Raw genomic sequence first — 10,128 nt, 5'->3', positions numbered from 1 at the left:
ATCTTCAGGCAGGTCCAGTGCTCAGAGCCCTGCCTGGCCTGAGCTTGGATGTTCCCAGGGAGGAGGCACCTCCCACATCCCTGGGCACCTTCTGTCAGTGTTTCCCCACTCCTGGCAAAAAGATTCTGCCTTAGATCTAACCTGAGCCTGCTTCCCTCTCCTGAGTTTCTGACCATTTCCCTTTGTCCTGTTGCAACAGAGCCTGTGAGAAAGTTGCTCTGGAAAGTAACAGTTCATTTCTTTCTTTTTTATCCTTTGGGCAGCACCCGTTTTTATCATCAGCCAAGCCTCTCTCCAGCCTGACCCCTCTGATCACCACAGCAAAGCAACTGAGGGAGCAGCGGAGGAGATGAAGCACTGGAGGACAGCTGTTAGTTACAGTAGTTAGTTAGGACAACTAGTTAGTGATGGTAGTTAGCAGTGCTAGTTGGTTATGGTAGTTAGGACAGCCTGTTTGTTACGGCTCTTATGACAGCCTGTTTGGTATGGCAGTTTTTTGAATAAAAACTCTCTTAAGCCTCAACTCCCTTGAGGTGTCCCTTCCTCCTCCCTCCGTGGCTCGGCTGCCCGGAGCAATGTGAGGGGAGAGCGGGCCCAGCCTGGCCCAGAGCTGAGCCCCAGCAGAGCCCTGGCAGAGCCCAGAGCAGCCTCGGATCTGCAGAGTCAGCCTGGGAGGAGGCGCTCGGAGCCTTCTGGGCTGCACCCGACTCTTGGTTACAAACTGCGTGTGCTGGAAAATGCCACCGGCTCTGCCAGAGGGCAGAAGGGGCCCGGGGAAGGCCCCAGTGCTCCCTGCAAGGGAAACACCTGCCCTGGGTTTGTTATAGAGAACTATGTAGTTGGTGGCTTTTGCTCTTATGTCTTGACTTCTGCAACTTATTCTTAATCACAACGATTTTGATACAGTACAGTTTGTAATCACTTTTAACTACTTTTGCTGTAATATAATTTGTCAGCTTTTTGTGGCCAATGCCCTGGCCCCTGTGTAGCTCATATCCTCAGAACTTCATTCATGGCTGATAGTTTAGTTTGTGCACAGTGTGAAAAACATACAAACTAGTTTTGGCTATTGCAAAATATTGAACTGGATGCCATGTGTCATGCATTAGAATGTTAACTTTTGCAGAAGTAGCTGTAGTTGTGAAATAATAACTAATGCTTTTATTTTTGTAACTAACTGACAGTAATAACTCAGAGGTATTTGTGAAACAGCCAATGTTGATTTAAATACTTGTGGAAGTAGCTAAAACCGTCTGTATGGCCAGATAACATTTAAGGAACGGGTGTGATGAGGACCCTGCCGCTGACCCTTCGACTGTCAGGAACTGTCTCCTGCTGATGTGGAAACCCAGGTGTCCCAGGGTGAGGTTCTGGTGTTTGTATCCCCAATCGTGGGTTCTGTTCATGTTTGATATTCTGTTCTGTGCTCTCAGAACTGACTCTGAAAATGAAGGTTTGTTTTGTCTTGTTATCAGCTGGCTCACCTCCCCCCATGGTCTGTTCTCCACAAGAGGCTTGTGTGGGCTGGCTTGGCTTGCTTTTGCTGGCTTTGTTTGCTTGCTCTTCCTTCTGCTCTTGCCTTTGCTTTTTCCTGTTTGTTAGTTTAACTAGGCAGTCCAATTCTTTCCCTGGACTGTTTCTTTCCCTTTCCTTCTTCTGAATACCATCCAACCTGCTCTGGACTGGGACCTGGGAACACCGAGGAGCACCCAGAGCCTGCGCTCTGTGATCTGCAGCAGCCATCCCCAGTGCCCAGAGCAATCCCCAGCGCCCAGACCCGGGCGACCACCCCCAGGAGAGACTTTCTGTATTTGTCATCTCTTCAGAGTGGTGAAAGAGTTTTGTTGTCATCTGGTGTTGTTCATTTTTTTTTAGTGCTGGGGAGTGTTTTGTTTGTTAAATAAACAGGTTCTTTTCCACTTCTCTCAGAGAAAATTCTTCCCAAATCAGGTGGGTGGGGAGGGGCCATGGGGGTTTGTTTTCTGGGGGCTCCTTCCAGAGGGTTGGGGGATTTGCATTCCAAGAGCACTCAGGGTTGCAGATTGAGGTTATGCCCAAGGGGATCTGGGGTTGGACAACACAGCAGGACTGAAGGTTAAAAATGTCCAAGGGGATCTGGGGTTGGAAAACAGTAACACCTAAAATTCTGCTGGGTTGAGAGACATCCAGGATTAAACCTGCTGGGTTGATGGATTAACATTCCATGAGCACTCAGGGTGTAGATATGTAATGTAGACTGTTTGATAGTAAAAGGTACCTTGTTGTATGTGAGAGTGAGTGAAAAATAAAAGTGAGTAAATGTAGATTAATGGAAGTATATATAATGTAGATTGTTTATTTTGAGCTTTACTTTATCTCCTTGGAGGCAGGTGGATTGTGTTGAATGGTATTGTGAGAGAAAGGACTTTTTGAGTAGTTGAAAGAAGGTGGTATTCAGGTTGTTAGAGAAAGTGGGAAACAGAGGCAGAGGACTTGTGAAGAAATGTGAGGAATGGACTATCACATCTAAAATGGACAACACCAAAATACACCAAAGGAGCGTTGAAAAGGACTTGCATAGAAAAATCAGCAAAAAGGAGTGACAAGAGAAACAGAGGGCAAGCCTGGATTGAGCACTGTACTCACCAGCGAGAAGATCACACGTACCTGCTGTGGGCAGCAGCCCCACAGGCAGGGGAGGTGGGGGTATAAGCCAAGCCAGACCTCTGTCATTCCTGTTTCTGTCTCTCATTTGTTGTCTTTTCCCTTCTGAGATAGCAGCAAGATCGTGTCACAAATGCTACAGAAAGTATTACACAGAAAGAAACCAAAGTTCCTTTTTGGTACACACACCCATGTCAACAGCCACAGACTCACCCAAACTGAGTACCTGCAGGCAAAATGGGGAAAAACTGCAGTGTACCAGAATAGGTTGGCTTTAGACTATTTATTGGCTAATGAAGGGGGTGTTTGTGGAAAGTTTAATATATCAGACTGTTGAAAATAGATGACAACGGGGAGGTCATCCTAGAAAAAAACAACCCAGACACCAATCCAAAAATGGGAAAACAGTGTTAAAAACTAACTGGTGGGGTAATGTACTGTGGCTGGGATGGTGGAAGAAATGGGGATTCTTCCTTTTATGTGTTACAACTGTTATAAATGAAAATTTGTCCAGCCAAATTAACATGAAAAAATAAAATATTTATTTTGCAATCAAATTCTATCTAGGCCAGCCACAAGGAAAGAACAGAGCCAAGCCCGGGGTCGGCCCTGGGTGTGCAACAAAGAGGTCAGCCTCAGCACAGGTTTTCCTCTGAGCCCACACACCTCCATCCTGGCACAAGCGGTTTTTATAGGGAAAATTCTGCCTGAGGCCAAGATTTTGGCAGTCAGTGTTCTCTTCAGAGTCCACATGTTAATAAGATTTTCTGCTTTGGTGATGAGGGAGAACAATTCAGTGCCTGGAGTTTGTTGAATCCCTTGATGAAATTTACGGGAGGGAATGCTGCATTCACCTGTGTCTGCCCAAGGATTTCCATGATATCCATCTCGGGTCCTTCAGGCAAGGATCAGCACCGGGGGTTCCTGCATCTCCCCAGCCATGGCCCATCTCCTGGGGAGCCACACCTTCTTACTTGTAAATCAGTTTCCAATATACACCCGATCTCAACTGCGAGGGTGGGGGGGAATGCTTATACAAACGTGTAGAGTGTTAGAGTGTTCTAACAAATCTAACAAATATTCAATATCACATATATCATACTAGAAATGGCACCAATTATATCTGCTACATATAACAGTATGGTAAATGTAGCTTTGTAGATAAAATTAAGCTTTAGTAGTTAAAAGAGAAAATATGCATGTGTGTGTTGGGGGGTGGTTTAAGGAATGAGATACTCACTTCAAGGAACATGCAAATTCTCCAGAGAAGAGCAATTTATGGTTTTCTTATTAGAAGAAGCTGATTTCTTCATGCCTTGCTCAGACTCGAAGACCCCGTGGGAATTAAAGAAAGCAGTTGACATACAACAGACAGAGTTTTTTGTTTCAAATAGAATGTATGCATAACCATGAAGGATATATGAATATGCAACTGTGTATTGTTTTAGGGGTGATTTCTTCATTCACAAGGTACATTCCTCTTGGCTTAAGTGCCTGAGAGCATCTGGACCTCAGATATTCTTTCCTTTTTATTGTCTTGTAATTGTCCTAACTCTAAATTTTTATTAGTCTAATTATATTCCTATTTTTATCACCATTTTAATATTATTAAACTTTTAAAATTCTAAAAACCAAGTGATTGGCATTTTTCACAAATTCCTATCAGGAGACAGAGAAACAATTTATAATTTCAATGGCATCATTTGATTACAAGCTGTCCTCGGAATAAGGACCAACCAGACAGCTCCAGCTCCTGACCTTCCTGCCGACCAAGCCACTGAAATGAGGAACACAACATTTCACCAGGGGATGGGATCAGATTATCTGTTAGCAGAAAAAAAAGCAGTTTGTGGAAAACTAAATTACTCAAACTGATGTTGGCAAAGAGATGAGAAGGGGAAAGTGTTGAAAAAGATAATTAAGGAAATAGGAAAGCAGTTTCTGTATTGGTCCAAGCAAGGAAAAGATGGGAATGGGACACGGTTTCCTGGCTCCCCGGCAGACCAGGGGTTAAACGTTGGGTGTCTCCTGGATTTTCCCCGGAAAGGGCCCATCTCTGCACCGAGCTACCTTTTTTCATTTGTAAATTAGGTCTTTCTTTCTCTGCCAACTGGTTTCTCCAGCCACGGCTGCAGCCACTGCTCATTTAAAACTTGAAGATTCTTTTTCTAGAGGCACAACAGACTTGATGTATATTTTTCATAAGCACAAATTATTCCATAACACATATTACAATGGGGCTGCGGAGATCCCCTGCAGGTCCATGGGGATGCAGAGATCCCGCAGCTGGGAGCAGGGAGGCGTGGGGAAAGCTGCATTTAAGGGTCTGCACTGACTTCTCCTTCTCCTGCTCCGAGTCTTTGGAGTTTTCTGCCAGAAATCTCTCCCCTGCCCCACCCACCCACAGGGCTTGGGGCAGGTTTCCCTTTTCGGGGGAAATCAAAGCGAAGCTCTGATGCACTAACGAGGGGCAGGAGAAGTGAGGCTCCTGGGCTTCCCGCAGAGGCGGAGGCACGGGAGGCGCAGGGCCGGGAAAGCCGTGGCGGGAGGCGCGGAGAAGTTTGTTTGTGTGGGCAGCTCAATCCCGGCTCGGGCCCGGGCCCGTGCCGGGGCTGTTCCTCATCTCCGGCTTTCCCCTCACGCAGCCCGGGGGCGCCGAGAGCGCGGGGCGAGGCGGGGCCGTGCGCAGAGCCCGCCCCGAGCTCGCTGCCATTGGCCGCCGGTGCCGTCAGTCGCGGCTGCGGCGCGCTGATTGGTGGGAGCGGGGCGCGGCGCGGCCCCGGCGGCGGGCTGAGGGCGGCCGTGGCCGCGCAGCGCCGCCATTGGCCGAGCGGCTGTGCGGGCCCGGCAGCGGCGGCAGCGGCCGGAGCGCGGTGAGGCGGCGGCGGCGGAGCTCGGAGGCGGCCCCGGCGCAGGTGGGAGCCGCGCTGGGCTCTGCGGGGGCTCGGGGCTGGCTGCGGGCGGAGGGGGCGGCAGGGGGCTCCGGCGGCTCGCCGGTGCCGTGTCCGGCCCGTGCCGGCCCCGGGCTGAGGGCGCCGCGGGAGCGGCTGCCCGCGGTCTCCTTCCCGCCGGGGCCGGGCAGGAGCCGCTGCCGGAGCAGCGCTGGCTCGGCCCGGCTGCTGTGGGTAGGACAGAGGGGCTGCCCCGCGGCCGGGAGCGGGCGGGGAAATTCCCGTCGCCGGAGGTTCGTGTGCCCGGCGGAGAGCGAGGAGTCCTGTCAAAGTGACTTTATTGCCGAGCAGGGGCAGAGGCCGTGGGGCATTTGCCGTGCGCTCTCTGCCGTGGCTGTAGCCCGCAGCCTCCTTTTTATCCTCATTTTCCCGGCCGATCTCCCTCTGCCTTTGCCCACCGGCTGAGATCCTTGGAAGGTTCCGACTTCCCGATGCGCCTGGAGCCTGTCCTCGTTAATGTGCACCCTCCTTTTGTAGAACAGCCGATATTCATGGCTCTGTTAAGTCTTTGTTCTTCTCCTCGAAGTTCAGGAATGTAGCGGGACTTTGAGCAGCTCTCTGGGTCAATTTGTACCATTTATTGGAACTGGTGGTTTCTCCCGTTACTTCCTTATCTACAAGTGCCCGACCCGATCTCCAGGCAGATTCACTCCTTGACTCTGTTTTGTTCTTCCCGGGTCCTCTTTGGTTTTGGGATTATTCTCGGTGCCCTCATTCCCTGTCCTTTTGTAGCCGTTTGTGGATCAGGAGGCCTGGCTGCCACCTGCATGCCCTGGCTCAGCTGCTGGATGAGCTGCACTGCCAAGGTGTGGAGCATGGTAAAAAGATGAGAGTTGCTGCAGCACAGAAGAGGAGAAGCAGCATTCCTTTAACCCCTGGTGTGCTGGGGAGCCAGGAAAGTGTGTCCCATTCCCATCCTTTCCATGTTTGGACCAATACATAAACTGCTCTCCTATTTCCTTTGTTAGCTTTTTTACCACTTTTCCCTTGTCATCTCTTTACCAGCAGCAGTTTGAGTCATTTAGTTTTCCACAAACTGCTTTTTTTTCTGCTAACAGATAATCTGATCCCATCTCCTGCTGAAATGTTGTGTTCCTCATTTCAGTGGCTTGGTCGGCAGGAAGGTCAGGAGCTGGAGCTGTCTGGTTGGTTCTTATTCTGAGGACAGCTTGTAATCTAATGATGCCATTGAAATGATAAATGGGTTCTCTGTCTCCTGATATGAATTTGTGAGAAACGCCAATCACTTGGTTTTTAAAATGTTAGAAGTTTAATACTAGTAAAATGGTTATAGAAGTAGAAATACAATTAGACTACTAAAAATTTAGGGTTAGGACAATTGCAAGACATTAAAAAGCAAAGACTTACAGATCGACAGATGCTCTCTTGGGTGCTTAAGCCACAACAAGAATACCTTGTGAATAAAGGAATCACCCCTAAAAAAATACACTGTTGCATATTCTTATATCCTTCATGGTTATGCATACATTTTATTTAAAACAAGAAACTCTGTCTGTTGTATGGCAGCTGTTTTTTTTAATCCCCACGGCATCCTCCAGTCTGAGCATGGCCTGAAGAAATTAACTTCTTCTAGTAAGAAAACCATAAATTCCTCTTCTCTGGAGAATTTAGGTGTTCCTTGAGCGAATTTAGGTGTTCTCATTCCTTAACGCCCCCCCGCCCCCCCCCCCCACACACACACATGCATATTTTCTCTTTTAACTAATAAAGCTTCATTTTATCTACAAAGCTACGTTTACCGTACTATTAAAATGTTCATACAGCACAAGTTACCATTATAACATAATACATGTAGTAACTAGCTGCGTGGAGCCATATAACATGCATTTTTCACAAAATCGTTTTGGTTCCCAGGGGCTGGTCCATGGTGTTGTAGGATTTGTTCTGGTGGCCGTTCATCTTTTCCCCATGTTTGGGCGCTCCCTCAAGCTGGGGCTGCATCAATTGACCATTTTTTTTCTTACTCCTTCATCATATACTTGAATTCCAACTGATTTCCCTGAACTTGTTCTAGCAAAACCCCCAGTGCTCTGATACACCCTGTACAGCACAGACAGTGACAGCAGGTGTTGGAGTGGGCAGAGGGATGATCACCCCCTTATTTTAGTGAAGTTTTCACAACATTCTCCATTTGCTGTTTCCCTTTGCAGCTTCAGCCATTTCTGTTGCAGAGTCAGAGATCCTCAGCATGGGCTCTGCCTTCAGCTGTGCAGATTCCATCTGTGGGAGCAGGCAGAGCTTGGGGTGAGGAGCAGAGGGAATCAGCCAATTCCTGCCCCAGGCAAGAAGAGCCAGGTACATTGTCCCCAGTTTGCCCCAGCAGTGTTAATTTGCATTTCTGAAGCTCCTCCTGGGTGCCTGGAATGCAGCTTCTCTTCCACAGCAGCCTTCAGCAGCCTCAGTTGTGCCCCCTCCTCACAATCTGCTGCTTTTTTTTTTTCCTTCAAATAATCTATTTATTGTTTATGAGTTAAAGGGTCACCTTAAATCTCATCTAGTTTTGAAAATTTTGAAAAACTCTAATCACTTGGTTTTTAAAATTTTAAAAGTTTAATAATAATAAAATGGTTATAAAAATAATAATACAATTAGAGTTAGGACAATTACAAGACAAAAAGAGCAAAGAATTACGGATGTCCAGATGCTCTCGGACCCTAAGTCAAGAAAAGCTTGACTTGTGAACAAAGGAATCACCCTTAAACCAAGACAGTTGTTGCATAGTCATACATCCTTCATGGTTATGCATACATCCTATTCTGAACAAGAAACTCTGTTGTATGTCAACTGTTCCCTTTAATCCCCTGGCGTCTTCAAGTCTGAGCAAGGCCTGAAGAAATTAGCTTCTCCTGATAAGAAGACATAAATTCCTCTCCTTTGGAAGATTTAGGTGTTCTTCAAAGGGAGCATCTCATTCCTAAAAAGAAAACTCCCCCCACATACATAATCTCTATTTTAACATAATGTTGTAACCTAAAACTACACTTAACACAATATGTAAGGGAATTAATACAGCATAACTTTCTAACATGACACATATAATATTCATTGTAACATTTGTGAAAAGCCAATCATAAATATGCATTTTTCACAATCCCACCTCTTACTGCTCAAGCCAAATGCTTTATAAAGAATATTTCCTGTCCTCTTGCATTCTTTGGACTCTGTTGGTAATCAAATAAAACATGGGATTAAACAAAGAAGAAATATCAAAACACTTGTAACACATAAAAGGAAGAATCCTAATTTCTTCCACCATCCCATTCTCAATACATTACCCCACCTGCTAGTTTTTAACGTTATTTTCCCATTTTTGGACTGATACCTGGGTCATAATTTTTTTCTGATATCCTTTGTTTTTTCCAGGATGACATCCTCATTGCCATCTATTTTCAACAATCTGTACACCCCATTCTTTAGCCAATAAATAGCGTAAAGCCAACCTATTTTAATGCACTGCAGGTGATGTTTGGCTTTGCAGACTCCATATTAATTCCAATGCCTGAGCAGCTTTGTTTATTATCTTCTCTATAACTGCTTGGAGTCATTTAATATGACTCAGGATATAATTTGGGGTTAACACAGAGCTAGACTGCTGTGCTTGTTTTACCTTTTTTTTTACTAATTGTCTCTTTACCGAATCTTGGACTATATTTCTAAGATCAAATGTAAAACAAATCCATCTCTCTCCTTTTGGACATTCCATGCCCCAAGTATTACTACTTTTTCCTAAGTTCTTTGTAATGTGATAATTTTCCCCCTTTTTCCTGCAGGTACTTAATTTGGACGGGTTATAACAGTGGCTGTTGACATGGGTGTGTGTGACAAAAAGGAACTTTGGTTTCTTTCCATGTGATACTTTCTGTAGCATTTGTGACACGATCTTGCTGCTATCTCAGAAGGGAAAAGACAACAAATGAGAGACAGAAACAGGAATGACAGAGGTCTGGCGTGGCTTATACCCCCACCTCCCCTGCCTGTGGGGCTGCTGCCCACAGCAGGTACGTGTGATCTTCTCGCTGGTGAGTACAGTGCTCAATCCAGGCTTGCCCTCTGTTTCCCTTGTCACTCCTTTTTTACTCATTTCCAGGCAAATTGTTTTTGACACCTTTTAACTGTGGTTTCCCACCATTCCTCAGGTATCTCTCAGTCCACAGGCATTGATAATTCCCATCTACAAAACCAATTTATTACTTCAGTTTTTGAGGTCTTTCTGTATAGGGGATTGATTCAGTACTCAATACTTCTTGCCACGAGAACATAGATTTTGTGAGCTACAATGCCAATTATTCTCATAATTTAAACATTCACTTATAACCCAGCTGCCATGTCCAATATGGGGATGAATCAAATAAAGTATACAGCATAGTATTAATGGCAATTTCCCTTCTTGCCTGTACAAGTCACAGGCTAAGGCCAGACTATAAGAACTCTTTGACTCAAACACTCCCAATCCTCCTGTTTGAAGTGGCAGTGTTCCTCTGCCAAGGAGGTGTCGGAGGCGTCTCAGGGCTTA

The sequence above is a fragment of the Lonchura striata genome, chromosome 36, assembly GCF_050655825.1.
Source record: "Lonchura striata isolate lonStrDom1 chromosome 36, ASM5065582v1, whole genome shotgun sequence".
Classification (NCBI taxonomy): Eukaryota; Metazoa; Chordata; class Aves; order Passeriformes; family Estrildidae; genus Lonchura; species Lonchura striata.
The sequence above is the reverse complement of the archived record's forward strand: the minus strand, read 5'-3'. Positions refer to the sequence as shown.